Here is an 18912-nt window from a genome sequence, read left to right as displayed (position 1 = left end):
GCAGTGTGTCTCATCCAGGGGTAATCTTGTCCCCCATACAGGATGACCAACATTCCTGGTTTGGGTTAGGGCAGAGGAATTTTCAAGCATTTTAGTTTCTTATTGCTGCTATAATAAATAAGCATAAATACAGTGGCTTAAAAGCCGCAAGCTTATTATCTTACAGTTCTGGAGGTCGAAAGTCTCTCTAGAATAAAGTCAAGGGGTTGACAGGATTGCATTCCTTCTGAAGGCTCTCAGGGAGAATCTATTTCTTGCCTTTCCCAACTACTAGCTGCTGATTGCATTACTTGGCTCCCAGCCCCTTCCATCTTCAAAGCCAGCAACTGCATCGCTCTGATCTCAGTTCTTGTTGTCATATGTCCCTTATTACCAGGGGACATATAACAATACCTGGGAACATTTTTTTTTTTTACTGTCACAACTGTCATCTAGCAGATACAGACCAGGGACACTGCTAAACATCCTATAATACACGAGACAGACAGTCCTTCACCACAAAGAATTCTCCAGCCCTAAATGTCAGTAGTGCCAAGATTCAAAAATTGTGGATTAAGGGTACCTTAAAAAAGTCAAGAATGGCATCTTAAGGGGATAAAATTGATGATTTTCTCTCTACCTCCTTGAGCAGGGAAATGGTAGGTCTTAGAGAAGAGGTGGCGGTGAGCAGCATGAGCGTCTCCTCTTGGCACAAAATGGATGCTTGAGTGTCTTGTGGGTGAGTGGCGCTTGCAGAAGGTGGTGAGAGGAATCTGCTCTGCAGAGCCACGCTCTGAAGATCTGTCTCCCTGGTGGGTGAGCTCCACCAGCGATGGCGGACTGCTGGGGGCCGGTACTGAGGGAGGCTGGAAGAGGTCAGGTCAGAGCCAGACCTTCAAAAAAGGAAATTGTGTGGTGGGGAAGCCCCATGTGGTCTCTTAAGAACTGATGATATATTCCATGAGAGAATCAGACTCTGGGCACCTGGCACAAAGACAGCAACCACAATCCACCCAAGTTAGCAAAAAGGCATCAATAATCAACACGAGGAAATGGTAGTTGTGCTTTCACCCTCCCTCTCTGTCCCTAATTCCTCAAAATGAAATGAGGAAAGGGAACAGAAAGGCAAACCCCACAGCTTCCTTGCTGAAGTTCTTGTAAGCCAGAAGTCTGACCTGTGACAGGGGAGAAGGAAGGTTTTGAACGAGACCTATGATTAGAATAGACAGTGGACAAAGTTCAATAAATTGGATGTGATTAGAAAGTAAGTGGACCAGTACTAGAGCTCTTAAAAACCAGCTGCCTCTTAGAACAAGAAGAATAGACAGAAGGGAATCAAAGGCAGTGGTTGGAGAAAATAAAATTTTATGCTTGAACCTCACAAAGTTATATCTCCTTTAACAAATTAGTTTCATGTCTTCAAAGTGTAATATTTCCATTGGCCATTATCATTATTCAAATTGTAGGAATGACTCCGTCTAAAACTCAAAAGAGTGCCGGAATCTTGCACCCAGGACCCCAAACCAACCACTCTCCATCTGGCATAAATAGCAGTTCACTTCAATTGCTATGGGTTGTCTTGCCTTCAGTCATCCAGAGGTCTTATGGAATAAGTGACTTAATTAAGGGATTCCACTGCTGAAGAATTTTACCAGAGACTTTTTAAAAAGGCATTTCGTAATGACAAAGGTGTTGATTCATCAGGAGAACATAATAATCCTAAATGTATATATAGCTTATAACAAAGCTTCAAATTATAGGAAGCAAAAACTGACAGAATTGTAAGGAAAAATAGACAAATTCATAATTATATTTGAAGAATTCAATAACCCCTCTCAATAAGTGATTTAACAAGTAGAAAATCAGTAAGAATACAGAACACTCAAACAAACTATCCACTAACTTGACCTAATTGACATTGTTACCACAGTCCTTCTAACAAAAAAATAGACTTTCTTTTGAGGAACCTATGGAACATCTACCAAATTAAATTATAATCTGAGCCATTAAGCAAATCTCAAAAAAATTTAAAGGGCTCAAGTCATACAGGTCTATTCTCTGACTACAATGAATGAAGTTAGAAATTAAGGAAATGGGGCACAAAAAAGTGTTATTATTAAATATAAGATTTAAAATGTTAATGCATTTTCAGCTCGAATTTTAGGACAATAATCAAAACAGATACATATTCAGCAGGAATTGACTCTCTTTCCACAACAAAGCCCAAGACTGTGGCTGAGTCACGTGAATTAGTCACACACTGAAGGAGCTCTGGTTGCCACTGCCCTTAGAGGAATCAGCTTTTGCCATGCACAGACAAAAAAAAAAAATTATTATTGTCTGCATTTAAAAAAAAAATCTCTTCCCACCCACATAAGGCCATAATACATCACCAAAAAAGCATTCTTGACTGTTGGTTCATAGTAAGTTATAAGTGACTGGGACAGCATAGGGGATATGGGGGATGGAGAGGCAAAAGAGAACAAAAAAAAGGTATGTGAAGATTTTTGTTTTCTACCTTAATAAACAAAGTCTGACAAGTGGCCACATAGAGTGATCCAGCTCTTAATAAATTAAACATGTTGATAAATTAAACATTTCTCCAATGAATAGTCTTGAGTGGCTGTATTGTGGGAGGCCTCCTGGCTGGGTTGTTTTGCCAGCTCCCCTCTCCTCTCTTACTGGGATCTGTTTACTCCACTCAGTTGATGTTAAGTGGGTGTAGGTAGTAGAAGCCATGGATTTCAGTTCATGACCTTGCAAACGAATTGGTAGCCAATAGAGGAGCTAAAAACGTGCTACAAGTATAATGTGAACTGGCAGGAGGGGAGATAGCATGTTATAACATTGTGTAATAGGATGAGAAGTTTACTGATGATATCTGGAGTTGATAAGTCACAGTGCAGGGACAGAAGAACCCATTCCGTGGTAAAGAAGTCACCACAAGGAGAAATAATTAGAAGACAAGTGGTGGATTTTGCACAAGAGAAACAGAGTTGAATAAGGAACAACAGGGGGCTGGCTAATAACTATGTGTCTCTTTGATTTTTAAAAACATATTTAAAGTATAACAAAAATCCTTAAAATTAATGGGGCAAATAATTCCTGATTTCAGAACACAAATAATAACAATCTTGTAGGTGCGTGGTCACTAGGATCTACAACAATTAACTGCAACTTCTTTCCCTCTCATTTGGCTTCCTCAAATTTAACCCTCATTTGCCAGATCATACATATGAAATGCAAATCAACCTATGTCATTTCTCACCTTAGAGCATTTAAAAACCTCCTATGGTCTACAGCAGAAAGGCAGTGCTCCTAAACAGTGTTTAAGAACTTCATGGGTGCCTGGGTGGCTCAGTGGGTTAAGCCGCTGCCTTCGGCTCAGGTCATGATCTCAGGGTCCTGGGATCAAGGCCCGCATCGGGCTCTCTGCTCAGCAGGGAGCCTGCTTCCCTCTCTCTCTCTCTTCCTGCCTCTCCATCTACTTGTGATTTCTCTCTGTCAAATAAATAAATAAAATCTTTAAAAAAAAAAAAAAAAAAGAACTTCATACCTCTCCTGTGTAGTCTTTTTTTTACCACTTGCTGAATCCTCAGTTACCAATTACTTTATGCTGAAACAATACCAAAATGCTTTATCTCCCCACAAACCTAGGCTGGGTGCCTCTAGCCAAGTCCTCTGCTCTGACTTGTATCCATCCCTTCTTTAAGAACAAGCAACGGGTTACTTGCACCAGCTCTAACACTTCTCTGACTTCCTCCAAGCTGGCTTGGGTGTCTCTTTCCATAATTCTGTTCCACAGTTCTTTGGGAACATATCCATCACTCTTCCATCAACAATGTTTTATCTCTGGTTCCCCCACTAGACTGTTTCCTGAACTCGGTTTTTAAACCCCAATGTCGGGGGCACCTGGGTGGCTCAGTGGGTTAAGCCACTGCCTTCACCTCAGGTCATGATCCCAGGGTCATGGGATCGAGTCCCACGTCGAGTCCCACGTCGGGCTCTCTGCTCAGCAGGGAGCCTGCTTCCTCCTCTCTCTCTGCCTGCCTCTCTGCCTACTTGTGATCTCTCTCTGTCAAATAAATAAATAAAATCTTTAAAAAAAAATTAAAAAAAATAAACCCCAATGTCTATCACTGAGTACATAGTAAATGTTCAACAAGTATTTTTTTAAGTTAGTTCTGAGAATGCTAATCTCACTAGACTAAGAAAAGGAACAACTGAACAAAAAATTAGGTCCAAGTTTTATTTTAGATTAATCTGCATCTGCCACAGAATGATCCCTTTACATATACATACATGCACGTGCGCACGCGCACACATGCACACACACACACACACACACACACACCCCAAAGCATATGTACATCTCTCCTTACTCATGATCAGGGTAGACAGCTGGCTGAAAAGCTTGATTTGGAAAGTTCTCTTTAAACTACTCCAAAACACCTTATCCATTAGCTATGTGCGGGGAGCAAAATTTGTCACTCTAAAATGTGTCTCGGGCATGTAGATTACTTTAAGATGATTTTTTTTTTTAAGATTTTTATTTATTTACTTGACAGACAGAGATCACAAGTAGGCAGAGAGGCAGACAGAGAGAGAGAGGAGGAAGCAGGCTCCCCGCTGAGCAGAGAGCCCGACGTGGGACTCGACGTGGGACTCGATCCCATGACCCTGGGATCATGACCTGAGCTGAAGGCAGTGGCTTAACCCACTGAGCCACCCAGGCTCCCTAAGATGATTATTTTTAAGAACAGAAGGCTCAAGAAGAAACTATGACCTTCTTCCTAACTGCCTTAAAGAATTTAGATAGAGGACCTACACCTGGAAGTGAGTTATCACCATAGATAACTACATTATGATATGAACCTTAGAGGTAGACAGGGAGGAACTTAGCAAAGTTTGTCTGTTAAAATTCCTCCCTGGAAAGATTTGTTTACTAAACATTTCCTCTTTCTACTCTTTCTGTGAATTACCTTCCTTCCCTTTGAAGCCCCCAACCTCTATTCCCTTCTCCAGAATGATATATATGCTTCATTTGACCTAATTGTCTTTGGAATGTTTATCTGGATTCCCCATATGTGTGTAATTAAATTGTATTTTCTCCTGTTAATCTGTCTCATGCCAATTTAATTCTTAGACCAGCTTAAGGGTAGAAGACCATTTTTCCCCCAACAGCTGCTATACTGCTAGAGCGGTCACCCCAAACTGTTAACATTGAAAAGGTTACCTCTCTGAGCATTCTCTTTTTAGACACAAACAATCCTGAAAGAGGTTGCTGAATTACGACTGCTACCCCATTTAGATAGCCACTTCCCCACACAACTGTCCCCACAGAGCTAGGAACATCCAAGATCACAATTTGACTAAAGGGAGGAGGAAGGCACTGTTCTGGAATCTGGGGCCCTGCTCAGAGACACTGTCGCACAGAGATAAAAAGCATGACCTTTGGAAACAGGCAAGTCTAGTCTGAGTTTTCTCTGACTCTTCTATCTCTGATTTGGACAGATTATTTTACCTCTGTAGGTCTTGTTGTTTTTAAGAGGCCACATTCTTCTGGGATAGTTATGAAACTAAGTGTTACAATGCTCATTGAGCTTTTCAAGAAGGTGCAAGATAGGCTTTCAGTAAATGTGATTAATCACCTACACAACAACAGTGGGTAAACCAAGAGAACAAGACCCCTGGGAGAGAAAGCCAGAAGGCACTGTTGACAACTTTCAAATATTTCTCAGTTGTGCCTGGAGTCTTGTCTTGTACAGTTCCCAGAATCTCTTTACAGAGGACTAGCTTCCCATGCCTCCCATGGGTAGCCTCAGCCTATGTCAAACAAAGTGATCCACCTTCTTTCCTTTCTTTTCTTTTTTAAGATGTTATTTATTTATTTCAGAGAGAGAGAGAAAGAGCACACATGGGAGAAGAGCAGAAGGAGATGGAGAAGCAGGTTCCCGCTGAGCAGGGAGCCCCTTGTGGGGCTTGATCCCGGGAACTGGGATCACGATCTGAGCTGAAGGTAGACGCCTAACTGACTGAGCCACTCCGGTGCCCCTACACCTCCTCTTCCTAACTTTTTCTGCATTTCCACCTGTTATTCCTATTAACCATATGAAATCCAGAAGGAACAAAGAATCTTTTCTTCCATAAGGTAAGAAATGGGGAAAAGTTTCTAAAATCAGTATTTTAATATATTTACATACCCTCTTAATCACACGCACTCATGTAATAGACATATTGAGTGACCTCTTCAAACATGTGTAGATAAAACACAATTTGTAAGGCGGAAATGTCCTCTATGCATGTCTAACTCACTGCTCTACAGCCTCACATGGAGGTGGTTGGGGAGGTGGGCAAACTGATTTGCTTTTAAATACTAAATCAGTGACTCTCAAACTTGGGAATGTATCAGAATCATCCGAAGAACTTTTAAAACATACTGCCAACCCACCAAGCACAGGGCCGCTCAGCCTGTTACCAAACTTGTTTTCGTTGTGGTAGTATGTCTGGTTTTATTTTCTATATGGGTTAAAATAAAGATATTGTGCTTGCTTGAACTGCCAGGTAACACTATTCCCTGTAGACAGAAATTCAGGTAAAGGTAGGTTAGTGCTGAACACTTTATGAAGTGGGAGAATAAATAAAAGACCCGAAAACCTATGTATTGGGTGTATTATTTACAGGGAGGTCGTAAGCACTAATCTCAATTGAACCAATCTCCATAAATTAGTTCCTTACTAGATAATGTTTGGAAGCTCGATGTGATCATAAAAGTGTGTGCCATGTTTAAGATCAATCAGCAAATTATGTTAAGCCAAAGAATAAAATATAGTTATGATGAACTACATTAAATATTTGTGTTTGAACATGTAATCAACAAACCAAGAGTATAACAGTAATTTTTTTTAAGTCCTTACTATGTGCCTGGTACTGTGCAAAGTGCCTTGTGTGGATTATCTCACTTGTCCCAAACTCACTTTTTACGGTGGATACCTTTATCGCCAGATGAGGAACCTGAGGGATAAAGATTCCAACGAAGTGGTGCCTGTGTCATTTCCATCTCACACCACTGGCCGCTCAGTAGAGTGGATATTTTTCTGATTCCCTCTTCTTTTTGTCCTACCTCTCAGCAAAATAGCAGAGAAGGGACCATCACAAATTCAGAAACTACTATGAGCTCCTCCACCAGAGCCTACATTCTGCACACCTTAAGGTAAGCCCACAAACAAACACGAACCACATCCCTATCTGCATCAAAGTCCACCAGTGCCTTTCCTCTGGTCCTGCTCCTCTGCAGAGCCCCTGAGACATGAGTCATGAGGGAGAGGGATGTGACACCATAACCAGAGAGAGAAAAGGGCCTTCTCCTCCGAGCCCAGCAAAACCTCTCTTGCCCAAACCATTGCAGAAAAGGCTAATTACACATGATTTCCAGCATTCTTTTAGAATGATGCAATTTTTATTATGCATGAAGGGACCCGCCACATAGGTTGTTTATTTGTACCAAGCAATACTATTACAATGCTTGATAATGTTCCATTAGAGTATCTTGAACTCACCACAGTTCTTTTTAAGACTGCACGCCAAGGGCGCCTGGGTGGCTCAGTGGGTTAAGCCGCTGCCTTCGGCTCAGGTCATGATCTCAGGGTCCTGGGATCGAGTCCCACATCGGGCTCTCTGCTCAGCAGGGAGCCTGCTTCCTTCTCTCTCTCTCTCTGCCTGCCTCTCAGTGTACTTGTAATTTCTCTCTGTCAAATAAATAAATAAAATCTTTAAAAAAAAAAAAAAAAAAAAGACTGCACGCCAAATAGCTTTCCTTAAGTCAATTGTTTCCCTGTTTCTGCCCTTGCACCTCAACACAGGAACCAAAATGATTCTTCTAAGAAGATAGGTCATGCCATCTCACTCTAAATAAAAGCCAAAGATGGAAACAAGTGTCCCTCCAGGAATGAATGGTTAAAGAAAATACAGTGTGTGTGATATATAGAAATACTGTTCAGTCACAGGAAAGAAGGAAACCCTGCTATTTGTGACAGCAGGAATGGACCTTGACAGGAATGTGCTAGGTGAAATGAGTCAGACAAAGAGAAATACTGTACCATCTCACTTGTATATAGAACTTTAGAAAACCGAACTCACAGGAACAGAACAGATTGGTATTGCCAGAGGTGGGGGTGAGCGGGAAGGGCAATGGGTGAAGGTGGCCACAAAGTTCAAACTTCCATTTATAAGATAAGATTGGGGATGTTAATGCACAGCATAGTAAGTATAGCTAACAATACTGTATTGTAGATTTCAAAGTTGGTACGACAGTAGATCTTAAAAGTTCTCATCACAAGAAAATAATGTATAACTATACGAGGTAGTGGATGTTAAGTAAATTTCTGTGATCATTTCACAATACGTACGTATATGAATCAAATCGTTATGCTGCACATCTTAAACCAGTGAGGTATTACATGTCAATTACATCTCAATAAGACTGGGAAAAATTAAAAAAAAAAAAAAAGCCAAAATCTTCACCGTGGTCTTCAGTGGATCGCCTGGCCAGCCTTTGAAAACCAGAGTCTTTGGGGTGGGGCTTAAGCTTGAATCTTTCAAATCCTGATTCATGTCCACGCTGCCAATCTGAGATTTTTCTAAGTAGCCAGTGTGGAGAAGCACAGTCCTACAGGATCTGACCTCATGTTCCACCACTCACCTCCTCACCCAGCCCGCTCCAGGCTATGGGGCTGCTCGCTGGTTCCTGCACCGAGCAGGTGCACACTTCACTGCCCGTTTGCCCAAGGCTCAGCCATCATGGCTGGAAGTCGTTGTTCAAACATCACCCTCGCAGAGCGCCCTTACCTAACCACCCTCTCTACGCTTCCCTCTCATCTTCTCTATCCTCCCTCCTGGCTTGATTTTCCTATATAGGAACTGGCACTACCCAATATGTCTACTAATTCTTTTAAAGATTTATTTCTTCATTTAAGAGAGAGACAGAGAGGGATAGGGAGAGGGGAAGATGGAAAGAATCTTCAGGTAGACTCCTTACTGAGCATGGAGCCCAATGTGGGCCTCAGTCCCACAGTCCTGAGATCAAGACCTGTGCCAAAACCAAGGGTCAGACACTCAACTAACTGAGTCACCCAGACACCCCCATTTACTAACTTTTAATTGTGTTTCTGCTGTACTCCTCTCCACTAGAATGTGAACTCCATTTGAGCAGGAATACTTGCATATTTTGCTTTCTTATATATCCCAAGATCCTAGAAGAGTATATGGTACACAGTAGGTGCTAAGTAAACCTACTTTATGCAAATAATTTAGTAGATAAACCCCATTTTCAGAGCTTCAGCCTGGGCCTTGTTTGATGATTTATCACAAAATCTAAAATAATGGGAAACAAATGTAAAAGATGTTCTTCTTTTGGGGGAGGTTCATTCCATTTTGTTAAAATCAAACACAATCCCTAAGTTCCCGCTCTATGCAGAACATCACATAGTAAACTTCCATTTATTTGGAATGATTGGGATAGTGTGCTCTGTGTGTTGAATGTTGACTGCATACATTCATCATTCAGACACTCTAATTTCAAAAAATCAGATACAGTGTGAAACTCAGTTTAAACTTTCCTTGATAATTCAGAGACCACTTCAGAATGTTAGTGTGACTTGAAATCATCATTAGGAATATTGTTTGAGCTTTCTAGGTGAATGAGGGCTCGTCTCAGAGATTTTCTGGTCATATGAGCAATGGAAGACAGTGTCTATCATCAAAGGTCCAACTATGAAGATAGACCATAAGAACTAAATCATCAGAAAACAAGTTATAAGGCAATATATCAATAAATGTTCCTTAAAAATCACATAAACTCAGAACATAAATGAGTAATCTTAGCAGAATTCCCAGAGGAAGTGATTAGTAATCGGATTTTTCAGATTCAAGAGTAGAGATGGGGGGCGCCTGGGTGGCTCAGTGGGTTAGGCGTCTGCCTTTGGCTCAGGTCATGATCTCAGAGTCCTAGGATCAAGCCCCGCATCAGGCTTACTCCTTAGTGGTGGGTCTGCTTAGCTCATTGCCCCTCCCCCCCAGCTCATGTGCCCACACATGCACTTTTTTTCTCTCACTCTCTCAAAGAAGTAAATAAAATCTTTAAAAAAATAAAAGGAGAGAGAGGAGATGGCAAATAGATTTATTCACTTGACAGAAACATGGTGCTTCTCAATAAAACAATGTCCTGTAAAGAGGGAGGGTTTTAATAAATTTTTGACAGCACAGACAAATGAAGCTCATTTCCTAGTACCATATACTACAGATTAAACTCTATCAATGTTGGCATCAGGAACTTTCTTAACCAGAAGTCCATGAGTACTGGACAAGTCAAGATAAAGAGCAAAATTTTAGAATGAGTGATGTAATTAAAGTTATTAAGGGTTTGGCTATAAAGTAGCAAGTTTAAACAATGAGACTATGCCCAGTAGCATTTCTAGAATTTTTGCTTACTTTAAGAAAAAACATAAAATAAACCAAGTAGATTCCTTTTAAATAGAGGAAGAACGAATTATTAAATTTATTTTTGAAAGAACACTAAACTGTTACTGACAGTGTTCCAACAGGTAAATTAAGAAGGACAAAAGTTACATAGTAAGAAATCCAGCATATTTCTGATTTGGAACAAGAACTCTTCTGAAGTTTCTACAAATCAATATACCTTAATTAAGCAACAATGAGCTTATTCAAAAGTTAAAGTTATTTCAGAGCTAATCATATGACCTATTTCCTTAACATTCTTAACCTTAATTAAATTCCTTTGTTTTTCTTTAATAAAAATATCATTTAACTCGAGCTAATTACAAAAGTTTTCATTGTTACTCAATATATGAGAATTAAATTATAATTTTTTGAGCAGATGAATAAATTAATTTTTCCAGGCACATACCTTTATTAGTTTCCCTGATTGAAAAGTTGGCATGTTGGGAATTTCCAACCAAGTTTCCCAATGAAAACAACCATGCGAACTCCAGAAATTGCCTTCTCAGGCTAGGCTTCCTGACCACGGGGCCTTCTTTTGGGGGCTTACTAATGACAACACAGCATTAGAAAACTTCTGAATTGCCCTTCTTTCTCTTAGTTTAGAATTGGAGACATGAAGGAAGGTGGATGGGGAGGAAAAATTTGTAGTGAAAAGTAAATGGAATTGTTTTATTTAGAAAAAAATCATTGACTATAAAATGTTCTGAAACATTTTCTCATATGTAATGTAGAATAAATTTGTTTTGTATAAATCTACCATCTCGTTCTGGATGAAGAGTTAACCCACCTCTTTTAATCCTAGAAGAAGTCTGGAAAATGCAATTGGATTTTTTTCTTTTTGAGTCATCTCCAGTAAGCTGTCATTAATTCACTTCTTATGTGTGTTGCTGTTGTTTATTTGCATGGGTTTTCTGGTGTTTCAAAATAAAACTTGTCTCAGATGCAGCTGTCCTGGCTTGTTGTCTGAATCTTTGCACATTCCAAGAGCATTTTCCACTGGAATGTTGAATTTAATGAATGAAAGACCAGATGTTCCAGGTACATTCAGCCTGAATTGAGAAAGGCATATGTGGCAAGACCCCAATACCTTCTCAGATAGTTAATAAATTAATATTCATGTCAATTCTTCAAAATTACCATCCTTTAAATATAAGTTTAACATGTTCTCTTTCAGAAAAATTTATGATATCTTTCAAAATGCTATCAGATCACTTCACAGACAATATGAGACTTCATTTATATCATTTAATAATAGAAAAAGACATCATAAGAGTATTCTACTGTAGAGGTGCCTGTATGGCTCCATCAGTTAAGCGTCTGACTCTTGGTTTTGGCTCAGATCATGACCTCGGGTTTGTGAGACCAAGTGGATTGCTTTATAGACAATTGTTAATAAAATGTATACCATAATAAAAATGCCTACAAACTGGAAATACTCTTAAAGAGTTGGTAGACTTGAGTTCTCATGCAGATTCTGTTACCAACCAGCTTTGTGACCTGACCTCTTCGAACCTTAGCTTCCTCACAAAATTAGGATGATTAAATATGACCATTAATATAAGACAGCATTGAAAATCTTGAAGTGCTGTTCAAATACTGTATATGATATTTTTAACCTTTCAGATTAAACTGTAACATAGGGGCACCTGGGTGACTCAGTGGTTTAAGCCTCTGTCTTCGGCTCAGGTCATGATCTCAGGGTCTTGGGATTGAGTCCCACATTGAGCTGTCCGCTCAACAGAAGCCTGCTTCCCCCTTTCTCTCTGCCTGCCTCTCTGCCTACTTCTGATTTCTCTCTGTCAGATAAATAAATAAAGTCTTAAGAAGAAAAAAAATTACTTTAAAAAATACTTTAAACTGCAACATAGATACACAACAGTGGATAATCATATTTTCTAAGTTTCAGTTTAGTTTCTTCCTTTCTAGTCATTATACTTTTGCTTTTCCTTCTCACTTTTTGTGCTGCCAAAACCTCCAGTACAATGTTGAATAGAATTTTCATCAGGAGTGAGTGTTGTGGTGGACTCTTAAAATAGACTCAAGATTCTCTAGATGAATTTATGAAAGACCTGATTTATCTCTTTCATAAATGTTTAGTAGAGCTGCCAGTCAAACCATCTAAGACATTAGTTAGCCCAACTATCTCTCCTTTGAAGATCATCTGTCTTTTTTTTTTTTTTTTTTTTTTCCTGTGCTTGCCTTTAAGACTTAGTTTATGTCACTGGCTCCCTGTTATTTCTCTATAATGACTTTAAGTGAAGGTTTGGTTTGGTTTGGTTTACCTGGCTAAGGAATCTATAATCTGTGGATTGTATCTTTCATCAGCTCTGGGAACTTCTAACCATTATTTCTTTAAATATTAGTCTTTCCTGACGTCTTTTCCCTCTCCTTCTGGAACTGCAATTAAATATAAGTTAGATCTTCTGTCAGTATCCTCTGTGTTTCTAGATCTCTTTCTTCTTATTTCTCCATGTTGGTCTCAGGATGAATTCTTTTGACCTGTTATATAGTTTACCCATTCTATCTTTAGCTGCTTTTGATTGAGTGTTAAAACCATCCATCCACTATATTTAAATTTTCACTTATGTAATTCATCTACTTCTGGTAATTATATTTGATAGTTTCAGATCTGCCATCATTGCTCTTCTGTTATCTCTGTGCCTGGTCATCTTTGAACATGTACTGCACTTATATTTACAGAAATAATTTGGAGCTTAAAGTGAAGGCACTTTTCTCCAGAGAGGATTTGTGCTTGCTTCTAATAACAGTGACATGCTACCAACCCAAAACCACCTTATACCAAATTCCAGGTTTAACATTCTTAAAGATCATATGGAATTCAAGCCGACCAGAAGATTTCAACAGAGATGGTCATCTCACTTGGGGTTTGCTCCAAGTTTGAGATCTCAGCTTCTTGCGGGTACCATCACTGATCTGGCTGCCCATCTTGAGCAAGCTCTGGACCTTGACATTTGTCTTTCAGGTCCTCAAGTCTGTTAAAATAAGTCTGTTCTAATTTTCCAGGATCACGAAATGACTTCAGGCAAAATTGACATATTCCTTGCTTTCTTTTCATTGTCCTTTCATGTTTGACCTGACCAGTTCTTACTGTCCTGTCATCTCATCAGTGTTTCCAGTAGATTTTTAAATTATTGTATCTCCTTTTAATTGTTTTCAGCAAGGAGGTTGATGGTGGACATCTTGACAGTTCACACCTAGCACCACCACATATCTCCTAAAAACAAAGACTTTCTTCCACACCCAATGCAATTATCACTCTGAAGATGTTAATATTGATATAATACCATTATCAATAGAGAATCAATTTTAAATTCCTAATCATCCCAGTAACATCCTTTATAGCTTTTTAAAATAGATTTGTTATCCTTTTCTCTTATTCAGAATTGAATCAAAGATCATGCATCATATTTGGTTGTTATGTCTGTTCCTTTTTATTTTAAAAATCAATGACTGGGAAATGTATCTGGTCAGCTACAGACATACAAATAATGATTTGGAGTGTGTATACGAAAGTAAATTTTTCAGTTCGTATTCTGCTGCATTGTTTTAATTTTTTTTCAATGAGCACATACACTTACATAATTTTTAAGCCAAGGTATTTTTTAACAAAGGACTACACTTTTAACTAATTAATGATGATCATGAAATTCATGATATTTATGCCTAACATATTTCTTATTACACTACATATTCCCTATTTAGTTTAAAGTATGTGGCTTTTTATGACCATACACTGGACTATGGAAATTCTGAAAACAATTATTTTATCTTTCACAGTATGATCATCAGTTTACTTTGTTTTGCCTAAAAACTAGGGAAAAAAAAATCCTGGAAGCACCCAAAGAAAACATTGTTATTAAATCACAATTTAGTTGAAAGACAAAATTAAATAATTTTAGGGGGGCCTTAGGGGATTATGTTCATAACTACTCTAATATTTGGTACTAAAGTAGCTACTGTTCTAGATATCTCTGAGAATATGCATGTGATTCCTTGGAAATGTTTTTTTCTTTAGGGGTAAGACATGTAACTACATGTCTTAATCAAAAGACATCATTTTAAATCAAGATTCTACTACTTACTACATGTACAAACTTGAAACAGTTATTTAAGCTCTTTGGACTTCATTTTTCTCATGCATCAATTGGAGATTATGGTATTTACTCTTCAGGGTTATTTCAAGGAGGAATTCAAGTGTGGAAGACATTTTACAAAGTCTAGGACACACACAAACACACAGGAAAGTACTAATTTTTCTCATTTCAGGAGCAAATCCCATACAATAATATCATATTCTCCCACCTGACAGAAACTGTTTGAGAATATTGAAAATAATCTCAGCTAGAGGGATTAATTTCATAACTGGCTAAGTACATTCCTTCTACTTAATTTGTTTTGAACTTTTTTAAAAAAATGCTTAGCTCCTTTGTTACTAACAATCTTAACTTCTTAGGGATTTGCTTGAAGAATCTTTTTTCATGCTAAATGAATATAGGGATTTTATTTTTCCTTGACTGGAAAGCAAACTAAACATTTTTATGTACATCACACGAAACAGAAAATGGAAAATATCACAATGGAAGGAAGAAACTATGTTAAGACTGTCTGATTTTAGTGGAAATTCTCATCTATGAATATAGCATTGATTTGAAATATTTAATTCTGGTCAAGAGGCTAGAGTAATCACACTGGTATCTATTGTTAGCTGCCAGTATAATTCACATCTGAAAGGAAGTTAATAAGCCTGATGATGCAGTATAAATTAAGGGGAAATTATTTCTCCTATACCCAGGTTTTTGCTAGATAAAAATGAAGCTGGATAAACTAGATAATGTCTTTGTTAGATAAAGATGAAACTTCTGGATGAAGACAGGAATTTTTTTTTTTTACTGTTGAAAAATGTTGTTCTCTATATATTAACATTATAGGAATACTATCTTGTACAGAAATAGGAAGAGAATGAATTGAATATAGATCCTGTAATCGTGATAATTTGTGAGTGAATCAAGAAAGAAGAATCCATTCTAATATGTCTATGTGTTAATATATGTTTGATTTAAGAGAACTAAAGTGTCCCATTTCCATCACGTGTTAGGAAAAATCAGACAGACAGCTTTGATCAGTAAACCATGTTGGCTGAATCATGGACACAAGATTGACTAGTGTCAGATAATCTTGACTGTAGAACTGGTTTTACCAATAACTCTGACCTTGAGCAAATTGCTTAGTTTCCACACAGGTAAAATGAGGAAGTTGTATAAAATGGTTATTAAAATCCTTTCCAGTTATAAAATTTTGCAGTTCCGTAGATTATTCTAAAATTCAACACAGGACTGAATGTGACTTTTTTTAGGATCCTTTTTCTCCTTCAACCTTTTCCTGACTGAATGTTAGATCTTAAGAATAGTTTTGTGTTATACAACAGAACAGTTTGTCAGTCTCAAGTCTTAAACTATGTCTCTCCCAACTACCACATCCACCCCATGTCACCCTCCTCCCACTCCACACTCCAGTCACAATCCACCACAGTTAAAAGTCAGATCCAATGTCAGACCAGGGACTCTGGCAAGGAATTAGGGAGACAATGACAGGGAGAAGTTGGTGGAAGGCTGAAAGAGGGTGGAAGGAATCAAGATCCAGGATCCTTAGCTTCAAGGTCTACATCATTTGGTATGGACGTGGAATGTTCCAGACTTTGCAACCTTCTTCATGAAAAGGAAAGATCCTGCCTTAGTCACCCAAGTACACTGGATGCAACTGGATGGCAAAGTACACTGGATGGCAAAATTGAACCCAGGCTTGGGGAGTTTTGCTATGACCTAACCAAGGTAGAGGCTGAATAAGGACAAGAGACCGCCCTCCCCTCACTTCTGAATTCATCATGAACAGGGTTAATTGGCAAGGGTCCACAGTGGGTTGGCCAGAGCACCTCTCTGTGGGACAATGGGGACTCTTGACAGGGTGGTCAGCAGCCATAGAAAATTACCAAAAACACCGGTGAAAAAAATCTCTGGCACTTGAGACAACCAAAACCGGAAGGCATGGCAAGAAGCCAGCAGTTACAGTTTAACCCCATAGGGCAACTGAGTTTTCTCTCTGCTAGTGGACAGTAACAGGGAAACTACAGTAATCTGGGGGTGGGGGGTGCGCAGTGGGAGAAGGCTGCTAATGGAGTTACAGGCTCTTAGGACCATTATAATTTAGAGTATTAAGGTAATTGTAATCTTACTTATACATTGAGGTCGTTGAAGTCTGCGCTATATAGATTATGTTTTTAGCTTTTGAAATATCTTATAATGAAGGCCAGCAGGACGTTAATAAGAGGACAAAATGGTTATCTCTGCATATTACCCTTAAATATTTATCAAGAAAACATAGAAGAAATAAGAAGCCATGTTCTTATAAGAACCCTAACTCCGTGAACGCCAGTCCACATTTTAAAAATCTCCTTTTATTTATGTGCTTTACCACCTGAAATTTGTTCTGTGTCCTAAAAACTATATCTTTTTTTTTTAAGATTTTATTTATTTATTTGAGAGAGAATGAGTGAGAGAGAGCATGAGAGAGGAGAAGGTCAGAGGGAGAAACAGACTCCCCAAGGAGCTGCGTGCCCGATGTGAGACTGGATCCTGGAAGTCCGGGATCATGACTTGAGCTGAAGGCAGTCACTCAACCAACTGAGCCACCCAGGCACCCCTAAGAACTCTATCTTTATCTGAATATTTCCAGGTAATATTCCATCTTCACTCATGCACATAGTGACTAAAAAGAGTCACTATTTGAGGGATACTTGTCAACAAACACTATACTGAACATGTTAACATTCTTTAAAATCTTATTTTTACGATTTCAAACCAAATCACTTTTATAAAGCTATTATATGAAGTAGTCACTGAGTCACTTTTTGGAAAAATAGAAAGAAGTCTTCAAGGATTAAGGGGTATTTTCCCATTATATTTATATATAACTTAATACAAAGCTGTAAGTGCCATTTGTAAAACAGTTTTGAGAGGTGTAAAAGGGAATTTTTTTTCAAATCCAAGAAGGAAATCATTCTGGCTAACGCCTCAATCAGTGTCTCTGAATTTGCAGACTATTCTATGTCACACAGCCGCTCAAAGACTTTCCCAAGACAGGCTCGGGAACAAATACCATCACTAATGCTAGAAAATTATGATCATATGTGTAAATGCATATTTTGTTGGTGTGTGTGTGTGTATATATATATATTATACACACAAACATATAAACACATATTATGTATATAAACATATAAACATGAACACAGATTTTTTAATTTGAAAAGACATATATCAAAATACTCATAGTGGCTAATTGTAGGTTTAGAAGTATTTAGTAAATTTTAGGTTCTTTCAGCTTATTTTCCAGTTTTCCAAAAGAGCCAGATACTACTTGTGAAATAGAAATATTTATTAAAGCACTCTAGATGAATATGTTGTGGTTTGGAAACATGTTCATAATAAAGGGTGACTGTTCTGACAGCCAACTTTCAACTTCAGGAAGTATAATGATGAAGGGTCTCACCATCTGTGCTCTGAAAGAGCGTAACATTTGTGCCAAGGCCACTCTCCCCATGTCTGTTCCCAGCCAGCCTGACAGGGGCACTAAGACAGGCCCCATCCTGAGCAACGTGGGACTCCTCTGATGGCCAATTTTTATGCAAGGACTCCCCCCAGATACTGGCTGAACTTTCCCTAGACTACATGACAGTCTACATGACACTGTCCCTCTCTCCTTCACTGGGCCCAGACTCGGCTCATGGTCAGATGCCTTGCCCAGCTCCTCCCAGCTCCCTCCCCATTTCCTCTCAGAGGTGTTTTCCAATGAAATTCAGGTGTATTAAATCCTATCTTGGTGTCTGGGGTGCCGGGGTGACTCAGTGGGTTAAGCATCTGCCTTCAGGTCAGGTCATGATCTCAGGGTCCTGGGATCAAGTCCCACACTGGGCTCCCTGCTCAGCAGGGATTCTGCTTTTCCTTCTGCCTTTCCTCCTACTTATGCTTGCTCTCTCTCCCTCTCAAATAAATAAATTAAATCTCTTTTAAAAAATCCTATCTTGGTGTCTACTTCCAGAAGAACCTGAAATAACACAGGCTACAAAGGGATATAACACATTGTTATATTTTGGAGAAAAAAATACACATGTGCATGTATGTTTATGTGCGTGCATATGTATATACACTATGTATATACACATATATCTAGGTGTATTTACAAATAGAAAAAAGTAGGATGAGGGGCTCTCTTGGAATAAAAAGGGCATATATAGGCCATTTTTTACTTATCTGGATATTCTTAAATTTCTACAATAAGTAGCTATTACTGTGTAATATAAAAAAGTAAACTGCTACATGTTAGTAATTTAGTTGAATC

The sequence above is a fragment of the Mustela erminea genome, chromosome 4, assembly GCF_009829155.1.
Source record: "Mustela erminea isolate mMusErm1 chromosome 4, mMusErm1.Pri, whole genome shotgun sequence".
Taxonomy (NCBI): Eukaryota; Metazoa; Chordata; class Mammalia; order Carnivora; family Mustelidae; genus Mustela; species Mustela erminea.
This window is presented reverse-complemented; position numbering follows the sequence as displayed.